Raw genomic sequence first — 22,444 nt, forward strand, 5'->3', positions numbered from 1 at the left:
TGCGCAAACCTTAAAGCATCTACAAAATAGGGGATAGTTTTATGGCATTTTTAATATTAATTTATTTTTTATTAGTAATGGCGGTGGTCTGCGATTTTTATCGTGACTGCAACATTATGGTGGACACATCGGACACTTTTGACACTATTTTGGGACCATTGGCATTTATACAGCGATCAGTGCTAAAAAAAGGAACTGATTACTGCGTAAATGACACTGGCAGGGAAGGGGTTAACCACTAGGGGGCGATGAAGGGGTTAAGTGTGTCCTAGGAAGGGATTCTTACTGTGGGGGGAGGGGCTACCTAGGACATGACAGCCATCACTGCTCCCGATCATAGAGAGCAGTAGATCTCTGTCATTACACAAGGCAGAATGGGGAAATGCTTTGTTTACATAGGCACTTACCCGTTCTACCTTTCCACACCGCAATCGCGGGCTGCCGGAGAACATCAAGTTCCCGGGACCCGCGGGTACGCCCCCTCAGCATGCAGCAGGCGCTTGCCAGAAAGGTGGCAATTTTAAAGGGACGTACTTGTACGCCCATTTGCCTGCCTGTGCCATTCTGCCGACGTACATCTGTATGCGGCGGTCAGCAAGTGGTTAAAATCTTCTCATACTGTTGATAAGGTTGGAAATAATAGGTTGGAGTTCTACTTAAGTTGTTTTTCATTTTATGTATAATATGTGCGTGTCAGTTGTAAGACGTAGCTTAAGTCTTTCCAGATGTGTCCAGCGTCATGTATGTTGAAATTATACTGCTTGTTACCTTATATGGAAATTTGCTGAAATATGCGATCCTGTAACCAGTCTATAAAAAGCCCCAATAAAGAGCCGACAAGTTCAGTTGATAGTACGGGACCTTTAAGGCTCGGATCTGATATACAGAAATCTATATTCTGTGTCTTATTTCTTTGATAGCTAAATTTGGCAAAGCAATATAAACTAGAAGCAGTTAAGTTGAAAACTGCACTTATCATTTCTGGCGCCCGGAAGTAGGGACACACCGATGAAACTTCAAGAGGTGGATGAATTGGACTGACGGAACAAAAGCACAGGCATTCCGGGAACCACAGATTGAAAAACCTGGCCAGGTAAGAAAAAGCTTTATTTTTCTTATATTCTGTGCTCCCCTGATTTGTGCCTATCCGTTCTGTCAGTTATGGTTCTCCTGGTTTTAAAACACCAGCCTCTGTAGTGGTGAGTCTAGAATTACTGCATATTGTGGTTTATATTGCTGGAATTAATTGTTGTTTTGTTTTCTGTCTGTCTTGTTGAGAAAGTGAATGAGCCTTGCCTAGGTTGGTATGAATTGAAAGAATATCATCCCAATGAGCAGTAGAATGCGTCCTTAACCTCGCAAGAGGACTTTGGGGGTCTGCCGCTTAAGTTTGATATTCAATTTAATTCATAAACCATAGACGGGTTGAAAGTATAAGCCCTGTCTGCTCCATAAAGCAGGGATAAGAGTGTATGAGAGGGATTCCCAGATACAGGGGGAATGAGGTCTCCATAAGCCCGGAGATCTAGTCGGTTACCTGGTCACTTAAAGGAATGCTTGTATATGTTGTAGCTGTCAGTCTGGTCATAATATTTGTCAGTTGGCTAGCATATAAAGTAATTCGATTTCAGAAATCTCATCCTGGAGAGGTTTTTAGTATTCTGGCACCCTAGGAGGAAGGCAACGAGGAACTAGTGTAGCTTTTTTAGCATTTTGTATTGTACACTAAGTGTCCCACACGCTACCTAGGCACGGACTGTCAGAATGGGCCAGCAGAACACGAAACCCCGTCAGGGAATTGTGGCGCATTATACGGTACCACAGATAATTAAAAACATCTATGGGAAAGATGAAGCGCGGGACTTAAAGGATGTCCTTCGTAAATTTAAGGTGAAAGGAGCAGCGGGTTTAGACCCGGATGTATGGAGTGAAATAAAAAGGGACAGACAAGGAGAGGTGTTAGAGAAGCAATGGATGCGTCAGGTTCAATGCTTAATTAAGGTCTCAAATAGAGCGAAAGAAGAGGGGTGGAAATATAATCCAGATTGTGATGGTTGGGATATGAAAGATAGAAGAACAAAAAATGTTGAAATTTTAAATAATCTTAGTTCAACCATCCCACCCCCATATACTGACATAGAGCAAAATTCGCATAAGCCAGGGTTATATCCTGTACTTGAGGGGAGAGGATGGGTTTGTCAGGTTTGTGGAACACAGAATCCAGAATGGGCAATAGAATGTGTGCATTGTGGGGCACAAAAACCTCATTCAGAAACTGTAGCCCCCGTACGCACTGATACACGCATTGTACAGGTAAATAATCCAGAATTTGGACAAGCAGCCCATCCAAACGCCCCACCTACTATTACTCGTAGGATGCAAATAAGGACTTGGAAGCCTTGGTCAGCAGACACTCTTATGGCATTAATACAGAGCGCCCCAGACCCGGTAGCAAAGCCAGCTGCTTTCTGTAGATTTGTGACACAGTTAATGAATACACATGAAGCAACCTGGCAGGATGGGGAGGATTTATGCAGACACAAAATGACTCTGACCCTGTTTAACCAGTTTATGACTGAAATAGGTCCGCACCGACCTGCAGACCGAGCTGACGGGGATGGCAATCTAGAGGCAGGACATGTCAGACACATAGACTCAAGGGCCCCTTTTATTGTTAGATTAGAAGCTTTCTGTCAGACAAAACAACAGGAGAGGGGGTCCATATCACCCATGAAACAAATGCCAGGACAGACTGTATCAGAATTTTACTTATCTATGGAAAGTATGATGGCAGATGAGGGATTGGATTTGGCTCTGCCAGTCACGATCCGAGCCTTCAATAGACAGTTTATGGAAGGATTAAATCCACAGATAAGTGAAAGACTGAAAGCCTGCACACCAGAATGGAGGGCAATTAGAGATAGAGGGTCGTTGTTACAGAAGGCACAAGGCATAGAGGCGGACTTGGCAGAAACCAAAGGGAGGAAACATCATGCAATCAATGCGATTGTGGGTCCCCAAGAGCAAGGTAGAGGTTCCTCTCGCAAACCCCTTATCTGTTACTACTGTAACAAGATTGGTCACATCAGACGCCACTGCAGGAAAAGAATAAGGGATGAAGGAGATGAAGGTGTTGATTCTCCAGTTAATCAGAGAAGAAACCAGCCCAGGGGCAACAACAATAATGGTGACATAAGGCGACAGGGAGATGATCCACGGGCATGACTCGCCCCGGTTTTAGAAAGATCCAAAACAAAGATGCTTAAGACCACTATAACGGTTGGTAATAAGAAAATTTCTTGTTTAGTTGACACAGGAGCTTCACGCTCGTTACTTTCTGATTCTGAACTACTCCCTGAGCAAGAATCACCTGACACTATATTGATAACTGGATATGATGGCATTTTAGCCGACGCCCCGCTGACAAAACCTCTAAAAGTTAAAATAGGGAACCACATGTTCCTTTCACGTTTTCTGGTATCTAGAGGAGCCCCCACTAATTTGCTAGGAGCTGACATTTTGCAGAAAATAGGAGCTAACATTACCTATCACCCAGATGGTACTGTCACCTTAGCTATAGGGGATAATCAAGAACACATGGAGATGTGTAACCTGATACAATACCTGGAGGAGGAATCGGAACTGTCCGGTCCATCTCCTCCAGATTTGGATCAGATCTTGTCATCCCTTCCGGAAGAACTATGGGAGAAACATCCAGCTGATGTTGGACTTTTGCCCATACCTCCGGTTACCCTACAGCTGATTCCAGGAGCAGTGCTTCCCCAACAAAAACAGTATCCACTCAGTGCACCCCAAGAGGCAGCCATAGAAATGCAGGTCCAATCCTTGTTAAAAAGTGGAGCTCTAAAAGAGGTAAAATCACCGGCGAATACTCCTTTGTATCCGGTTAAAAAGAAAACAGTAGCCGGTAGTCCGGTTAAGTACAGAATGGTCCAAGACCTCAGAGCAGTCAACAAAATACTAGCCCCGATGACACCTTTAGTACCCAATCCACATACGTTATTGTCACAAATACCATCAACCAGTATGTACTTTATGGTTATAGATTTGGCCAACGCTTTCTTTTCCGTCCCGCTTGCGGAAGAATGCCAACCATGGTTCGCATTTTCCCTCAAAAATCGACAACTAACCTGGACACGCCTACCTCAGGGTATGGCGCATTCACCTACCTTGTATTCGCAAGCATTGCAAACGGTGTTGGGAGAATGGGTACCACCAGATTCCTGTGTGTTGTTACAATATGTGGATGATTTATTGTTATGTTGCCCAGACAAGGAAACTTGTTTGGCTATCACCCTTAATTTGTTGCGATTTTTGGCAGAAAAAGGTTGCAAGGTTAATAAGAAAAAGTTGCAAGTGTGTCAGAAAAAAGTTATCTTTTTGGGACATTGTATATCACAGGGTACAAGACATCTCACTGAGGAGAGGGTTCAAGTGATAAAGGGAATGTTACCCCCACAGAATTTCAAACAATTGCATATGTTTTTAGGTATTGTGTCATATTGTAGACAATGGATACCACATGCTAGCGCTTTGATGCAGCCATTATACGATTGTTTGAAAATTGTACCGTATATGCTTACAGAAGTAGCTTATGAGTCGTTTGTCACTTTGAAAAGGTTGTTGATTTCTGCCCTGGCTATTGATATTCCAGATTACACCAAGATATTTTATTTGTACATTGCTGAAATCACTGGACACGCCACAGGTGTTTTGACACAGGCACATGTAAAACAAAGACCCGTTGCTTACTTTTCAGCAGCATTAGATCCAGTGTCCAGAGGTTCACCGTCCTGTGTACGGGCGGTAGCAGCGGTGTCGATAATCCTAGATAAGTCATCAGAGATTGTTCTAGACAATCCGGTTGTAGTGCATACCACACATGACATACATGCAATCTTGTCTCAAGTACAGCCCAAACACATTTCCATGGCTAGGCAATTAAGGTTACAGTGTACTTTACTCTTACCTCCAAATGTCACTTTTCAGCGCTGTACAACCTTAAATTTGGCCACCTTTTTGCCTCTTCAGTCACCAGATTTGGCAAGGGGGAATAATAGTGCTAATAAGGAAGGAGATGAGGAAACTGACACCCTTCTGTTTAAAGAGATAGATGAGCACGATTGTTTTCAGCTCATGGAACAGGAAACAATGGGATTCCCACATGTTACAGATACACCGATTTTAAATGCTGAGCACACTTTGTACATAGATGGCAGCAGGTTTGCTGATGACAAGGGTAAATATCACACAGGGTATGCCGTAGTGACTGATACACAGGTGATTGACGCACAGCCCTTACCAGCCCACATGTCAGCACAAGAAGCAGAATTAAAAGCTTTAGAACAAGCCCTAGAATACTTAAAAGGACGAGAAGGGAATATTTACACTGACTCTGCCTACGTTTATGGCGTAGCACACGATTATGGCCATATATGGAAGGCTAGAGGTTATCTGACAGCAGCAGGTACACCTGTAAAACATGGAGAAGGGATTAAGAGAGTTCTGAACAATCTTTAAAAAGTTAAACGAGTGGCAATCATGAAGATAGTGGCACACACGAGCGCAAAAACAATTGAGGAAAAAGGAAATGCATTTGCAGATTTGACTGCAAAACAGGCAGCTCTAGGGGAAGGAAGCCCTGAGACCTTAGCAGCGGTAGAGGTGAGTATCCCAGAACCAACATGGCAGCAGCTGAGTAAATTACAGGAGCAAGCAGGGGAGAGCGAGAAAGATAAGTGGGTCAGGATGGGAGCAGCACCAGACCTTGACAATGTATGGAGGGAAGGAGGCAAAGTATGCCTGCCTGCCTCTCTGTACCCAGCAATGGCAGCGGCAGTTCACCTACCCACACACGTCAGTTCCAATTCCATGTATAGGATTGTGAACCAAGGATGGCTCGCCCCTGGATTCAGTAGTACTGCAAGAAACTACTGTGCAGCCTGCCAAATCTGTCTCCTGAATAACCCAGGATAGAGAGTAAAAACCCCACGGAAACACCAGGTTCGGGCCCAATACCCCTTCCAGAGACTGCAAATTGACTACATACAAATGCCTAAGAGCGGCCCCTTTGAATTTGTCCTCGTGTGTATCGATTTATTCTCGGGTTGGCCCGAAAGCTATCCAGTAAAATCAGCCACAGCAAAAGCCACAGCCAAGAAACTGATCACTGAGTTAATACCTAGGTTTGGTCTTCCTGAAACTATAGAATCAGATAGGGGGACACACTTTACAGGAGAAATCATGCAGAATGTGATGACCATGTTAGGAGTTCAACAAAGTTTCCACACCCCTTATCATCCACAGAGTTCAGGATCAGTGGAAAGAGTAAATGGGACAATAAAGTTGAAAATACAAAAAGCCATGCAAGAGTTAAACAAGCCATGGCCAGAATGCCTGCCTTTGGCTTTGTTCTCTATAAGATACACTCCAACAGGGAAAACAGGATTATCCCCATATGAAATACTTTTTGGGAATGCACCTAGATTAGGTCTGTACTTTCCACAGAGTATGCAATTGCAATGTGATAGTTTGACTGCATATGTGATACAATTACAACAACGTCTAACTAAGATCCACAAAAGTGTGTATTCTTCTCTTCCAGACCCTAACTCAATAGCAGGTACACATACACTGCTACCAGGAGATTATGTATATGTTAAGAAACACACAAGAAAGACATTGGAACCTAGATTTGAAGGTCCTTATCAAGTGCTTTTGACCACAGCCACTTCAGTGAAATTGGAAGGAAAAGCAGCCTGGATCCACGCATCACACTGCAAAAAGAGTCTTGAACCAAGAGAAACAGAATGAAGATCCTTCTAACTATGATAATAGTGCTTGAATGTTTTCAAATGTTTGTTTATACATGGACTCCGGGTATCAATGTAACAGTTCATGAAAATAGTACTGATCTTAGATGGGTAAATCAGGATAAGAGTATAACACAATATCATTACTACGAATGGTATTTTGTACTAGTAAGGAAATGGGAAGCACAACAGGAGGATATATACAATGGCAACATTATGGTTTCAATATAAAAATAGAAGACGCTCTACCCACCATCTTCGAATCCTCTGTATTAACTCCTATTCCTAGATCTTGCATAAATGTTTCGGTATCACAACAGAAAACAAAAATCAAATTTAATGTAACTTTTCCCCAGCTACCAGAATGTAGGTATCGCCGAGAATGGTATGATACAGTTCTGGGAGCTGCAGGAACTGGAATGGGAATAATGAATGGGATACAGATGGAAATGATACAAAATAAGTGGAACCGTGCAGGAAGTCACATAGCTGATAGTTTAATAATTACAAGCAAATGGTTACCTACAACATTCGAAACACAAATTAGCCAGGTACAATTAACTAAATATCTCAATATTATGGTTAATCACACAGCACTAGCCAGTCTGGAGTTGTGGAAAGAAAATCAGGAGTTTATAAACATTACTCAATGTGCTTTTTCTACACTATCTTATCACATTCAAATCGCACTTGGATGAACTATTTTAAGGGTTTAAATTTAGAAAGTACATGGTTTGAAGTACCAGGAAAAGAAGTTGAATGTGAGGAAAGATGGTGTGCTGGAAGGTTTGATGTATACAAAGTGGAGGAGGTCCAGGTAATGTGTAAGTTAATAGTGATGCCACTCCTGATAGGAAAGGATCTACCTGAATTTTGGTATCCTGAGATTTATGGACACTATGTAGATACACAAAACATGACTCATGATCTAAGTCTATGTGCTAAAACTAATAAGGGAATAGTCTGTGGAAGAAGTTCTCCAGTCTATGAACCTTGCTTATTGAAACATCAATCTAACATATGTAAGTTTCAGAGACTACCAGTAGGTGTAGGAAACAGATTTATGGAGATAGGAACACAACATATTTGTTTAGTCACAAATGATCAGGAAACTATGGAAAGTTTAAATAAAACGGCCCCTTTTTCAGGATGCGTAAAGAATGTTAAAATGCTTAAATGACAAAATGACACTTTCCTTTTTGAACCAGATGCACATAGAATATTTAATCTAGAATGGACGGTAGATAATCTTACTGATACTACTCCTTTTATAATATCATTAGAGCCCTTACAGCAAATCTTAAATGAGTCCGAAATACTTAGAAAACACATAGAGACACAAGAACATACCCTTCAAAATAATCTAATATCTGCGGTTATAGATAAAGGGAAATTAATACATTTATCCTCACAAATAAGAGATGAAACAACACATCATTGGTATGATGTATTTGCTGGATGGTCACCCACTGCTACGGCAATTTTTAATTGGATGCTCAATCCGATACTTATTCTAATTTTAGTTTTTGTACTGCTTACCGTGATAAACTGTTGCTTATATAGGAAGATTAAGGCACGAACAGATAGAATGGAAAGAGAAAGGTATTAGGAACTCCAATGACAAAAAGGGTAACTTGACATCACCCCTTTTCTATTCTCTTTGCTTATAAGATGCTGGTATGGATTTGAGGGATGAGGGTAAATAAAGAAGACTTATCCTCCTCTGACAACCCGCGGTCAGGGATAGCACTCTTTGAAGTATCGGCTGTTCACTTGTTTGCAAGGACCCAGAATCGTGGAGGGGATGATGTCAAAGGGGGAAATTGATAAGGTTGGAAATAATAGGTTGGAGTTCTACTTAAGTTGTTTTTCATTTTATGTATAATATGTGCGTGTCAGTTGTAAGACGTAGCTTAAGTCTTTCCAGATGTGTCCAGCGTCATGTATGTTGAAATTATACTGCTTGTTACCTTATATGGAAATTTGCTGAAATATGCGATCCTGTAACCAGTCTATAAAAAGCCCCAATAAAGAGCCGACAAGTTCAGTTGATAGTACGGGACCTTTAAGGCTCGGAGTTGATATACAGAAACTTTCTGATTCTGTGTCTTACTTCTTTAATAGAGCTAAATTTGGCAAAGCAATATAAACTAGAAGCAGTTAAGTTGAAAACTGCACTTATCACTGTATAATGCCTTCATCTTGCTATATACATGGTCATCGTCCCACCTCACTGTTGGATAGTGTGGTTGAATCTCTCGGATTTAGCTTACACTGGTATGGAGAAAGTTGTGATCCACCGTCTCTGTGGTCAGACCAAACAGTTAGTTCAGAGACATCTATAAATAGACATGAGAAAAAAATTAATTAAATAGCGAGTAGGACACTCTCTTATTTTACATAAGCACTTTATTCAGACAATCACCAGGGAATTAATGATAAAAGATCTGTTATGCTGTTAGTATGTTAGATTTGTTTGTGCGTCATTACTGGAAATGACTCCATCTCCCTCCCTTAATATGTGGCGTTCTGCAGCCTTCTAATAGTCCCTCCCTATGTTCTCACCCCCACGCACACCTGGTTGTGGTCGGGCAGTAATGTGCCTACACAAAGAAATAATACGTCCTGTTATGACCCTCCAATTACTCTGGCCATGTTCGATGTCAACAACATTAAGGCCCTTTGCCCTACACACAGGATCAAGTCTGTGAACTGAACGTCTGGTGTGTTACAAAGACTTGTTGTTGGAATACAGTACCACAGTTGTTGAGCTGAAGAGCCAAATTTTCCCCCAGGAGAGCACGGTTACGACACTAGATGTGGTTTTAAGACTCGCTTCTGTTGTTTTCACAGTTTTTTTTTTTTTTTTTTCAACTTATTTTAATTTTCAGCATGGCGGTTTCAAATTAGCATCTCATAATTGAATTCCAGACTTTGACAGCTGCTCATTTTAAGAGTTTGAATCAGGTGAGTCTGAGCACAAGCCCCAATGGTGCGAAAATATACCCTTGTAGTTAATCCTTAGCCGTTGTGTATAAAGCTCCTTCAAAGAGGAAATCGTAGTTTCAACCAATAGAGACATTTGAAAGTAAGACTAATATTTAAGTTGCAAAGGGCATTTTAATTTCAAATATAAATTAGAAATGCAGAAAGAGAAATACAGCTTACTAAGATCAGTATGGAAGAACAAATAAATTAGGTAGCGATCTCGCCCATTGTAAACAGCCAAATGCTAGCTTTCTCTAACCTATATGATTGTTTGCAATAAGCAACACCGTGATGTTCCTCTCTTCCAGGAGTTTTATGTCACCTAAAATTCAGATTGATCTTAACCACTTGCCCCCCAGAAGATTTACCCCCCTTCATGAACAGGCTATTTCTTGTGATACGGCACTGCGTTACTTTAACTGACAATTGCGCTGTACCCAAATAAGTTATGTACTTTTTTCCCCACAAATAGAGCTTTCTTTTGGTGGTATTTGATCACCTCTGTGAATTTTATTTGTAGCACCCTGGAGTTTAGGCAGGGCTGCACCTCACAAATTTACTTGCCAGGAGTAGTTATCCTGGTTGATTGATAGACATCTATTGATTTCTCCCTAAGTTTGGCCTTCTTGCACTTCTATCTTCTACCACTAGGTGGCCGGGTACTTGGTGGTACTAGATATGAGAAGGGCAAGGCAGGGTCAGGTTATGGGTATATGGGGTATCTCAGCCAATGGGTAGGGGTTTTCTTGGATTCCTTGGCCTGCTGGGAGAGCCTATATATTTGGGTGGAGTCAGATGATCTATGTTCTGTGCCACCTGGACGGCTGTCTGGGTGGATATGTGTTGTATTGCCTGGGTTGCTAGGCTGGAGATGGGGCCTATCCCGCGCACATCTGGCTGCTGGGCTGTCTGAAGGCCCATCCAGAAGCAAGAGAGCAGCGTAGGGCTGGGACTGTGGCTTGCAGTCCAACCAGAAGTGACGGTTCTGCTGGCTGGAGAACCTTTCGTGGTTGGAGGTTGAGGGGAAGCTGTCGCCAGTAAGGGATTATCCGCCTTATTACCAGGGACCACAGTGAGTAACCGAAGCAAAGTGAACATTCTCACCAACCGGGGTCGGTGAAGAATCAGGAACCTTCACTGGGAATCAAGCCAGGGACCCAGCCAGCAGAGGTGACACTTGCAGAGCAGCCTTGTGTGTCAAGCCAGCGGCCGAGCAGGCCAGTGGGGTGAAGCTTCAGAAGTATCAGGAGTGCCAAGCTTGGGACCTGGGAGAGAAGTGGAGGGTGACGCTTGAGGAAGATATCACCGTGAAGATTGGAGGAGCTTAAGGGATTCAGTGGCAGTGAATAATTGGGTCTAGTGAGAAACCAGGAGCTCAGTGGGCTAAAGAACTATAAGGAGTGATTGTAGTGAAAGAGAAAGGAACTGTTACGTTTGTGTTAGGAACTGTTAAAGACTGTTGCCATTCCTGCACATGTAAATGTGGCGTCTTGCTGGATGCCTTTCCCTGCATGGCTGTCCTGCCATTGAAGTCTCGGAGTCTGCCAATTGATCTTGTAACTACCTAAGGGTGTCCTGGCCCAAACCCTCTCTCCCTCAAAAAAGATTGTTAAAGGAAATAAACTTTCTTTTGCATTCAAGAAGTGTCTGGCGCCCAATAACTTTAATAACCCTGCATCCCCCATGCCTCAAAACCCACTACATACAGAAGGATGTCAGCTATCTCTGGCCCTGGAGATCCTCATTAGACCAAAGGAGGCCTGGGACCTTGCTACATATTTTTTGCGCTATAAACAACAAAAGATCAAAAATTTTGAAAATAAGAATACAGTATTTTTTATGTTCTGATATAAAACATATCAAATAAAAACATTTTAAAAATTTAATTTCTTCATCAATTTAGGCCAATATGTATTCTGCTACATATTTTTGGTAAAAAAATCCCATTAAGCCTATATTGATTGGTTTGCACAAAAGTTATAGCGTCTACAAACTATGGGATATTTTTATTTATTTATTTTTCTGTAATGGAGGCGCTCAGCGACTTCCCAGGTAGCAAGGATAACTTGCCACAAATTTGTGGCAGTGTTGAATTGTAAGTCTGTTAACTTGCTGCACATTTTCACTGGCAAGTTGTACACTTGCAGAGCACTTGAAGCACAAGTTCTAGTTGACACTTTTCCAATTTGTAGTAAAGTTGAAGTGGTGAGTCTACAGAAAGAGCTCTGCAAGTCACAGTGCCCTCCTGTGGTGGGATGACTATTGTACAACATAACTGAACCAGAGCTTGCAGAATATTCGCAAAGAAAGTTGATCTGGAGTCATGCAATGCAGACTTGCTGCAATTGTACAACAAACTTATGAAGCCTGGCAAGTCTAGCAATAGGTTAGAAAGTCATTTTAAGACTTGGAGCACAATTGCTTGCTATCTGGGTTATAGCGAGACTGCGATATTCTGGTGGACAAATCAGACACTAACTGACACTTTTGACATTTTTTTGGGGACCTAATGACACTGGCTGGGAAGGGGTGAAGCATCAGGGACAATCAAAGGGTTAAATGTGTTCCTAGCCAGTGTTTGTGTACTGTGGGGGAGGTGCTTTTACTAAGGGAAGGCATGGATTCGTGTCCCTGCATTGCAGGAACACAGGATCAATGCCTTCCCTACTGACAGAACTGCGATCTACCTATGTAAACATGTGCCTGCGTACTGAACAATCAGCGGGTGCCAGCGGATATCGAGTCTGCGGTACCAGCCTCTGGGCTCCCACTGTGTGTGATCACAACGGGAGTGAGCCGCCGGAAGCGCACAAGTGCACCCCAGACCCGGATGTGTCAGATCATGTACTAAGCATGCCGTGCCACTTTGCCACCATATATCTAAGTTATACAATCGGTAAGTGGTTTAACACCAAAGGCTATAGAGTAAAACCCCTTCACACTGGGACGATTTTCAGGTGCTTTAGCGCTAGAAATAGCCTCTGCTAACCGCCTCAAAACCACCTCCTATTCATTCCAGTGCGTCTTTTCACACCGCGGCGGTGCGCTTGCAGAACGTTCCAAAAGGCCTGCAAGCAGCTTCTTTGGGGCCGGTTGGAAGCGTTGTATTTAGCGCTCCAAAAACACCCTGCCCATTGCAATGAATGGGCAGCACTTTCAAAGCGCCTTAAAAACTCTTTGAAAGCGCCGCAAAATGGGAGTTTTTAACTCTTTTCTGGGTTAAAAGGGCCCCGCTAGTGGCTGAAAATCGGCACAAAAGTGCCACTTAAAAGGAGCGGTGCTTTAGCGCTAATGGTGGGCCCTTCCAGTGTGAAATCAGCCTTAGTAAAAACATTAAACAGCCATTTAACACATGTACCTTGGTAAATGCATAGCACCATGTTTGATATCTCCCCACAATCTGGTTGTCCAGCAATCAGCACTGGGAACTGCTGACCATGAGTGCAGATGGATTAGAACACCTGTTAGGTCCTTATTACTACCTCTGCCCCCATTAGAAAAATTCACCCTCTTTATTTGTCCTGTTTACTGTTATCATCAAAAGTAAAAAGAAAAGAAAATCACAAATTTTGGGTTGTCCCCTGAACAGGAATAGAGGGGAAATCTTCTAATGGGGACACTAGTTACCTGGGGGCCCCCAATGCATTCCCTTAATTTGCAGAGATTTGCTTTCACTTCCCATTTTGGCTATGGGACAGGAAGTGAAGGTAAATCTCCCCAATGAGATCATTATGTCATTCAGTCAGGAAATGTTTCTCAGTCAGGCTTGTAGATAGCATGGGAAACGGGGTACCGTTTCCCATGCTATCTACAAGCCTGACTGAGAAACATTTCCTCCCGGTGCTGTCAAACATGTAGATAGCATGGGGGGGGGGGGGGGGGGGGGGGGCGGGCTGATCGACACCATTAGTTGCATGGTGTCTTTTGTAAATGGGTGTAAAGCTGGCCATACATGGACTGAAATTCAGCCAGCTCAGCAGGGACTGGCCAAATTTGGATCCATGTATGGACAGGTTGATTGTATGCAAGTCAATCTATTGATAAATGTGATTGTAAGATACTAAAGCGCTGACGTGGATACCTTCAGTATGGATACTAGGTAATTAACAAGAGATGACCAAATAATATAGCTGCAATAAATATGTGATTTGATCAGTGAATAGTTTAAGTGATTAATTGCGCTGATATTATCCTCTTATTACTACACCTAAGTGAGTGCTTAAACCAGTGATTGGCTAAATCAATCCTACTAACCAGTAATTTGTCATATATAAACACCTCAAAATAATCTGAAAAATCTTAAAAAATCACTGAAAATAGATACAGTTATCACAATAACTGTATCTATTTTCAGTGATTTTTTAAGATTTTTCAGATTATTTTGAGGTGTTTATATATGACAAATTACTGGTTAGTAGGATTGATTTAGCCAATCACTGGTTTAAGCACTCACTTAGGTGTAGTAATAAGAGGATAATATCAGCGCAATTAATCACTTAAAGTGGGGTTCCACCCAAAAAAACAAAAATACCTGAAAAATTCTAAAAAAAACAAAACAAAAAAACATTTGGATATTTTTTTTTTTTTACTTACCTCTAAATGCCTGTTGCTAGGTGGTCCCTCGTAGTCTGCCTCTTCCTTTGCCTGGGCTGGTGACATCACTTCCCCCTCGGCACAGGAAGGGCTCGGCTCTGCTTCCTCCCTCCTGTCAATCATCTGGGACCCATTACAGGTCCCAGGTGATTGAGCGGCCAATCACGGCGCGCGGCGCCGCTCGCGCATGTGCAGTGGGTGCCAGGCTGTGAAGCCACAGCCCGGCGCCCACAGTTGAAATGCCGGCGCCGACGAGCGGAGGGGGGGGCGAGCGGGGCTTTGATCCCCCGCATCGCTGGACCCAGGGACAGGTATCTATACAAAAATGTTTTGCCTTTTATACCTATTTTAAACTGAATGGGTTGTTTTACAAGGTGATCGTTTAAAATCACTGTAATATACTTAGCAGTAATTCCATTACACTTACATGATAAGACATTCATCAAAATACATTTCTAATATGGTGCTAATCTGACAGTGCTTTCCTGGAAATGAAATGAAAGGCACACTGATTTTCCAAATGAAAGACTGTCCGGTGTGTGTGTGTGTGTGTGTGTATGTGTGGGGGGGCGGTCAGCACAAGTCTTATCAATGGAAGAGAGCAGGCTGAGTTCCCAGCATAGCTAGAGAACTGACCACACTGTGCTCTCCTGCTTAGAGTGGTCAGTTTTTGATAGGAAAGCAGAGGGTCTGGCAGGAACACCAGGCATGTCACATAATGGAAGCAATACAAAGGGAGTAGGATACATTTCCATATAAGTACATGGTACAGCAGGCACATACTGTATCAGGAATATAACATTTTGGGTTTATTATTATTATTTTTATTATACGGAATTTATATAGTGCCAACAGTTTGCGCAGCAATTTACATATTCTTTAAAACCGTTTGTAGCAGGTGACTCACAGTCAAAACTTGCAATACACTAGGAGGACTAAGGTAATTATTCTGTTAATATATTCCCTCCTGTATCCAATTTGTAATCAATATACTTGTTATCAATTGTTCAATCAATAAAAAAATTTTGACAAGGAAAATGATACAATGTACTTTTGTCATACTGTGAAATTAATTTTACTTTCTGCTAACCCTGTCTATTCTTCCTGGGTTTTGTAATATTTCTTTTTCATTTGAGGACTGACCAGGAGTAGATTTCCTTCACATTCAGTCCCAATCAGGCCGTCTATGAGAAGGTGTCTCACTGAGGAAGACGGGGAGTGAGATGGAGACATCCTCATTATGATTAGTCTTGAACCATAGACAGATTCAGAGTACACTTTATAAGAAGGGAATTCTCTTTTCCAGGCAGACTGTCTTGCAAATTCGAATAATCTCTTTTATAGTGAATATATCTGACAGCTGTTGAAAAGTTGTCATTATTACTGACTAGGAATGACATTCACAGTCTACATTGCTATGTGATCCTCACAGGTGATGCACAAGTTGGTCCAGATTAGGCCGTATATGATGATGGCCCTTGATACTGATGGTAGACGGGAACAATGGAAAGTAAAATATAGGCTGGACATTCTGCAGTGGCTGAATCGGTAGCAACTTGTGCAGTAGGTACCTAATAAAAGGACAAGTCCTAATACAGTGGAACCTCGGTTTGCGAGTAACGCGGTTAACGTGCGTTTCTCAAAACGAGCACCGTATTTCTAAAAATCCTAACTCGGTTTGCGAGTGTTGTCTCACAAAACGAGCAGGATTCAGGCCAAAAGCGGTGTGCAGTACCGCTTTTAGCCTGAGGTGGGGGGGCGCCGGAGCCGAACAGCGCCGTTCGTCGGCGTTCGGAAATGCACGGAAAGACCCGAGGACAGTTCGGCTGACCTCGGCAAACCTCGGAAAGGCTCGTGAACAGAGTCTTTCTGAGGTTTGCCGAGGTCAGCCGAAGAGTGCTCGGGCCTTTTCGGCTGTTTCCGAGGCTCTCCGGCGCCACCCGCCTCTGGCCGCATGCGGTATTGCATCCCATTGAAGTCAATGCGGAACAAATTATTTTCGTTTCCATTGACTTCTATGGGGAAACTCGCGAGTACTTTGGATTACGAGCATTCTCCTGGAACCGATTATGCTCGTAATCCGAGGTTCCACTGTATATGTAATTATATCCTAAGACCTAGACTACCATACAAATGATATGAAGCCCTTTGATTAATGTATACGCGTATATGTGTGCAAAAATTGTGAATTAAATAATACTGAAATAGCTGCTGCTAAAACACCAATATGTACTCCCACAAATAGCGCTGTCTAGGTACTTCCCAGGATAACAGCGGTGCTGCTCCTTTAAGACTCCTCAATACTCAATGCGGCCAGATAGATGGAATTCTCAATGTGACAAGCATAAATTAACCACTTCAGCCCCGGAAGATTTGGCTGCTGAATGACCGGGCCATTTTTTGCGATTCGGCACTGCGTCGCTTTAACTGACAATTGCACGGTCCTGCAATTGACGTCCTTTTTTTCTCACAAATAGAGCTTTCTTTTGCTGGTATTTGATCACCTCTGTGGTTTTTATTTTTTGCGTTATAAACAGAAAAAGAGCAACAATTTTGAAAAAAACACAATATTTTGTACTTTTTGCTATAATAAATATCCCCATTTTTTTTTTAAAAAAGCTATTTTTTTCTCAGTTTAGGCCGACATGTATTCTTCTACATATTTTTGGTAAAAAAAATTGCAATAAGCATATATTGATTGGTTTACACAAAAGTTATAGCGTCTACAAAATAGGGGATAGATTTATAGCATTTTTATTATTATTATTTTTTTTTACAAGTAATGGCGGCAATCTGCGATTTTTATCGGGATTGCAACATTATAGCGGACACATCAGACACTTTTGACACATTTTTGGGACCATTGTCATTTATACAGCGATCAGTGCTATAAAAATGCACTGATTACTGTAAAAATGTCACTGGCTGGGAAGGGGTTAACACTAGAGGACGATCAAGGGGTTAACTGTGTTCCCTGTGTGTGTTTCTAACTGTAGGGGGAGGGGACTGACTAGAGGAGATGACGGATCGTGGTTCCCAGCTGTTAGGAACTCACAATCTGTCTCTCCTCACAGAACAGAACAGGGATTTTCTGTGTTTACACACACACGTCTCTGTTCTGCCTCTCGTGCCGGCAATCGCTTGTGGCTAGCGGTCATCGTGACTGTCGGGCACGAGCATCGACACCCCCCGCAGTGCAGCGGGCGCATGCGCACGCCTGCTATCCCGATCCAGCGAGCCAACGTATAGCTATGACGGCTTGCGGGATCGTGACGACTTGCCGCTGCATAATGACGACGGCTGGTCGGCAAGTGGTTAAAGTGTTATTAAACCCCGGACCCTGCATTCACTATATCTGTTCTCCCGCAGTACACAGAATATGGAAATGCAACTATTTTAGTAACTATAAGCTGCTAAATACCTTTTCTCATCAGCAGTATATAGCAGTCTTATGAATTCTATCAGTGTCTGGTTAAAGCTTGTAGGAGGATTTTTCATTCTCCTCTGATTGTCCTATAAGGCTGCAGGACTCCCGACCCTCTGACCGGACAGTGCTGATTTGCCCTGTGCTGATCACATGCACCCTCCCAAAAAAAAAAAAAAAAAAATTCTAGCAATAAACACCAAACTGAGCATGTGCAGAGTACCCCCAAGGCTCTGTTCTGTGAAGAGATGTATTGGGGACTTTAGAAGAAGGGGAGGATCAGAGAAGACAGGATCAAACAGCCTTTTTACACAATGCAGAGGATTAACCCCTTAGGTTCCACAGTGAGTATAACAAGCATGCTTTACTGCATATACAGACTGATCTTACTGTTGTGGGTTTAGTAACACTTTAAGGGCTCTCATAATATAGTAAAACTTGAACCATCGATCTACCGGTGACTGGAACGTAACGCATAGGATGTGAACAGAGACAGCACGGACAGGAAGTGACGTGTGAGGAAGTCCGGTATCTGGTTATGGAATGGTTTTAAAGGCGTTTTTTGACATGTTAAATGTGAGTGTATTACGTTTAATAAATTAAATGGTTTTACACTACACTATAAGAGTCCTTCATTTAGGCTTGTCACATTGAGAATACCATCTATCTGGCCGCATGGAGTATTGAAGAGTCTTAAAGAAGCAGTACCCCTGGATCAGCATATAAAAGTATTATTCTCTGGTAGTCTATAGTCAAAGTTTCACTGGTTATGGTTCACATACTTTTTCAAATCCGTTTCCTTTCTATTTTTGTTTTATTATTTTTACTATTTTTTTATTTTCATATTTATTTCTATTTTACTCTAATTTTATTTTCACGTATATTATCAATCCAACCAGACAGTAAACTATAAGAGCCCTTCATTTAGGCTTGTCACATTGAGAATACCATCTATCTGGCCGCATGGAGTATTGAAGAGTCTTAAAGAAGCAGTACCCCTGTTATACCTGGGAAGTACCTATCATTGTTCTAAAGGGAGACCCCAGTGGATGATGGTGGAAGTAGTCCCAACTGGAGGGCTTAGACATCTGGGCATCTGATAATATAAGCTGTATACCCCCAAAGTGGAGATTGGAGTTCTGGTAACCTGGAGGGAGCATGTGGTGTTCTTCTTTTTTATTATTGAATTCACATAATGTGAGATACACTAATGGAAGCACTTTAAGTAAAGATATTTATGGAAGATTTTGGTGTATATTTTGGTGTATATGGACTCATTTATTAAAGATTATATATGAGTGGTGTATTTATTTTTCACAAATTAATTCATTATTTTGTGGAATTTTCGCATTTATTTATTGTATACGCAACGCTACACCACATTATTTATAATAAAGTCCTAATACAGCACAGAACCAGATCAAATGTCCATCCTTATGGGTTGAGACAAAGAGCATCTTCTGCTGATAGGTGACTGAGAAAACTTAGCGTCCCTGAAGGCATTATCATGGTGCTGTCAGGGCAGCACTGTTTGATGGCATCAGAGGCAGCCTGTGACCCTGGTCCTTGTCAAGGTTTTAAAGAGCTGTCAAAAGTGCATATAATATCTGTGGGACCATACAGATGTATAAGGGGCTTCTAAATCTCAAGGAATTATTTATACAAGATGTGGGTTGGGTGGGTGCTTAGCTGCCTTCCTATCGTCACAAAGACCTTGACACTGTTCACTTCTAGGGCAGTTGAGAAGCAGAAGGCATTTTTCATGATACCCTAACTATGCTCCTGATTTGTGAAATCTAAGGTTTGTTGAGTTGGATGGATGGGTGGTAATATGCCCTTGTGTGGTCACACACAACTGGACACTGCTCACGTTTAGGGCAGTTGAGAAGCAGGATGCATTCTTCATGATACCCTAACTATGCTCCTGGTTTGTAATAACCAAGTGGTGTTGGGTAGCAAGCTCAACCTTAATTCCCTGCCTGATTGATGCTGTGCTAAGTAGAATTCTTCCTCCATTTCCCCCCAAAGCCAGAGCCATTTAAACTTCAAAGGGAAAAGAGTGCCTGCTTTCTGACCCAGTTGCATAATATAAGCTATTTGAGAGTTTATAGGATCTCATAGGTTCTATCTATCTATCTATCTATCTATCTATCTATCTATCTATCTATCTATCTATCTATCTATCTATCGCAATATATGCATTTGGGCAGTATTTGAATAGTGGCGCCTTAATGACTATGTCAACCAATGACCTGTGTGCATGCAAGGGCCACCATATTCAAAGCAGAGATACAACTGTTAACTGAAGTCATCCCAACTATAACCAATGGGAAGGGTCGTCTCTGAGGAACAGCAGGGCAAAGGGGGTTGCGTGTCCCCTCAGGGACAGTATAGTGTTGGCCTCTTGTGTTTGGGTCCTTTGATTGCAGGCCAAAGAGTTCTGCCCAAAGTGAAAAAAATATTTTTGTATGCTGTTTGCATACTTCACCTATATACCTCTTCATAAGCAAAAAACAGAAAAAAGAAAAAAAAAAGACTTTTAAGGTTGCCACTATAAACCCTGATTAGGAAAGAAAGGGTTTCACCTAAAAATATTTAATTTATTAGAATTACATATAAAACACATGACTAAAGAAATACATAAACATGTCTGTATAAACTACTGTCCCGCATAAAAAAAATGGAACAGGGAACTGAAAAAAACCCCACATGGCTGGCCCTGTAATGATGACACTGTGTTCCAAGACGATTCCTTCTGGCTGGGGGCCAAACAGATGGAGTCACAAATAGCAGCACCAATGGATCACTACGCGTTTCGCCGATAGCTTCTTCAGGGAGACCTATTGGTGCTAAGGGTACATTATAATTAAAATTGGGTTCATGTACTTACTGTATATAATCATAAATATTTATTATAATAATACATAATACATTGTCAGAAATCGTTAATCAGGTAATAGATACAATACATTCTAGTAATTTATATATAGTCTAGAAATGACAGTATGCGTGGCATTGCAAAACAAGAAAAGATATAAAAACAAACAAAACACAAAATTCGAAAAACAAAACCAAAAACAGAAAAAAAAAATACAGAGAAAAATACATATATGTAACTAAAATAATAGATGAAACATATATAAAATGCTGGTGACCATAAAAAAGGTATCCAAAAAAGGGTTATGTATGCGGGATTCGATCCATGCACCATCTCAGAAAGATAAAGAGATACACAGAAAAAATATTAAATAAATGAAAAAAAAAAAGAATTAGCAAGAAAAGCGGCTCCAATAGGTATATTGACAGCCTGTATTGAGGGGCCTGTTCTGTTACACCTCTTCATAACCTATGGAACATATCAGTTTAAATATCATAATTTGTTCTGTTTTTACTGGTAAATTGTTCTAAGAACAAGTTGTAAGCTTCTATTTGCCTTCTGGAGCCTGTCTGTTATTATATTACAACAATACTTGAATCCGCTGCATTGCTAAGAGGCCTTGTAAGGTCAGTCTTAATGAATTTGTAGCCTCATGTTAGCTAAGTAAACAACTTATACACATATGGCTCTTGGGTCTCAAAATAGTACTAGAGTTAGCGACAATGCCAATAAATAAATATGTGTTATTATTCCATCGCACTTGACAAAGCTAGGTCACATACACTAATCTGAGCTGGTGTTATATGCCAGGTATGCTTCTTATTCCCAATGCATCCCTGGGGTGCTGATGAAAATGGTAGAGTTGAGTGATGAGCCCCATGGTGTGTAAATGAGATGAAATAAATATTGATCACTCATAAATTCAAAAAGCAAACCCCAGCATGTGCGCAACTGGAGACAAATGTGTTCTCCTAAAATTTACTGTAAATACACAAATACACTAAGCTGTCTCTAGGCCACCAAGTAGAGAGATTCATGGAAGAGGAAACAAACCAACACATCCAAACTAGAGTGGGAAATTCTGGGCCTTTTGGCTCATCAACAATTTGAAAGTGATATCATGCCAATATATACTGTAGAAATATTTCATTCTACTACTACTATTACATTCTACTAGTAGCTGAAATAATTAAAATTCTCAAACTGGTCATTGCTGTGCTGTGTAGTAGAAAATGCAATAAACATACTATTATACTATGTTTTTAATGTGTCAAAAATAGGCAGAATTGTATCCACTTGCCGCCCCTCCAACAGTACATTTACTGTGGGCTGGCAGCGCGGGCAGGCGAATGCGTGTGGCTCATGCTAACCCATGCTGGCACTGGCTACAGCGGGATTTGGTCAGCAGGTCCCAGTCAATGATTTATGGCTGAGACCTGCTGATCAGCTGTGGCCAATCACAGAACAGAGTCCTTTGTTTACAAGCACACAGGGTTCTGTACACAGATTAGGGGATAAGATTAGTGGATTAGCGGATAAGCATCTTGTATTATATGTGTTTGTAAAACAGAGGAGAGTAAACACAACTAATATAAAACATCAGCTTAAAAATATAAAAACACAAATAAATAGTTAAATGATTTTTTTTTTTTTACATAAATATTCTTTTTTATAATAACATTAACCACTTTAATACTGGCCACTTTCACCCCCTTCCTGCCTAGGCCA

General features: G+C 41.5%; 1 long non-coding RNA gene across 1 annotated transcript; it reads left to right on the plus strand.

Moving 5' to 3' along the window:
- Positions 1-627: 627 nt before the first annotated feature.
- LOC141131290 (uncharacterized) lies at positions 628-8,895 on the plus strand. The gene is made up of 2 exons (XR_012242725.1): positions 628-1,093; positions 6,626-8,895. It is a non-coding gene; the product is annotated as an uncharacterized lncRNA (long non-coding RNA).
- Positions 8,896-22,444: the final 13,549 nt, after the last annotated feature.

This window comes from Aquarana catesbeiana, linkage group LG03 (assembly GCF_042186555.1).
Source record: "Aquarana catesbeiana isolate 2022-GZ linkage group LG03, ASM4218655v1, whole genome shotgun sequence".
NCBI classification, from domain to species: domain Eukaryota; kingdom Metazoa; phylum Chordata; class Amphibia; order Anura; family Ranidae; genus Aquarana; species Aquarana catesbeiana.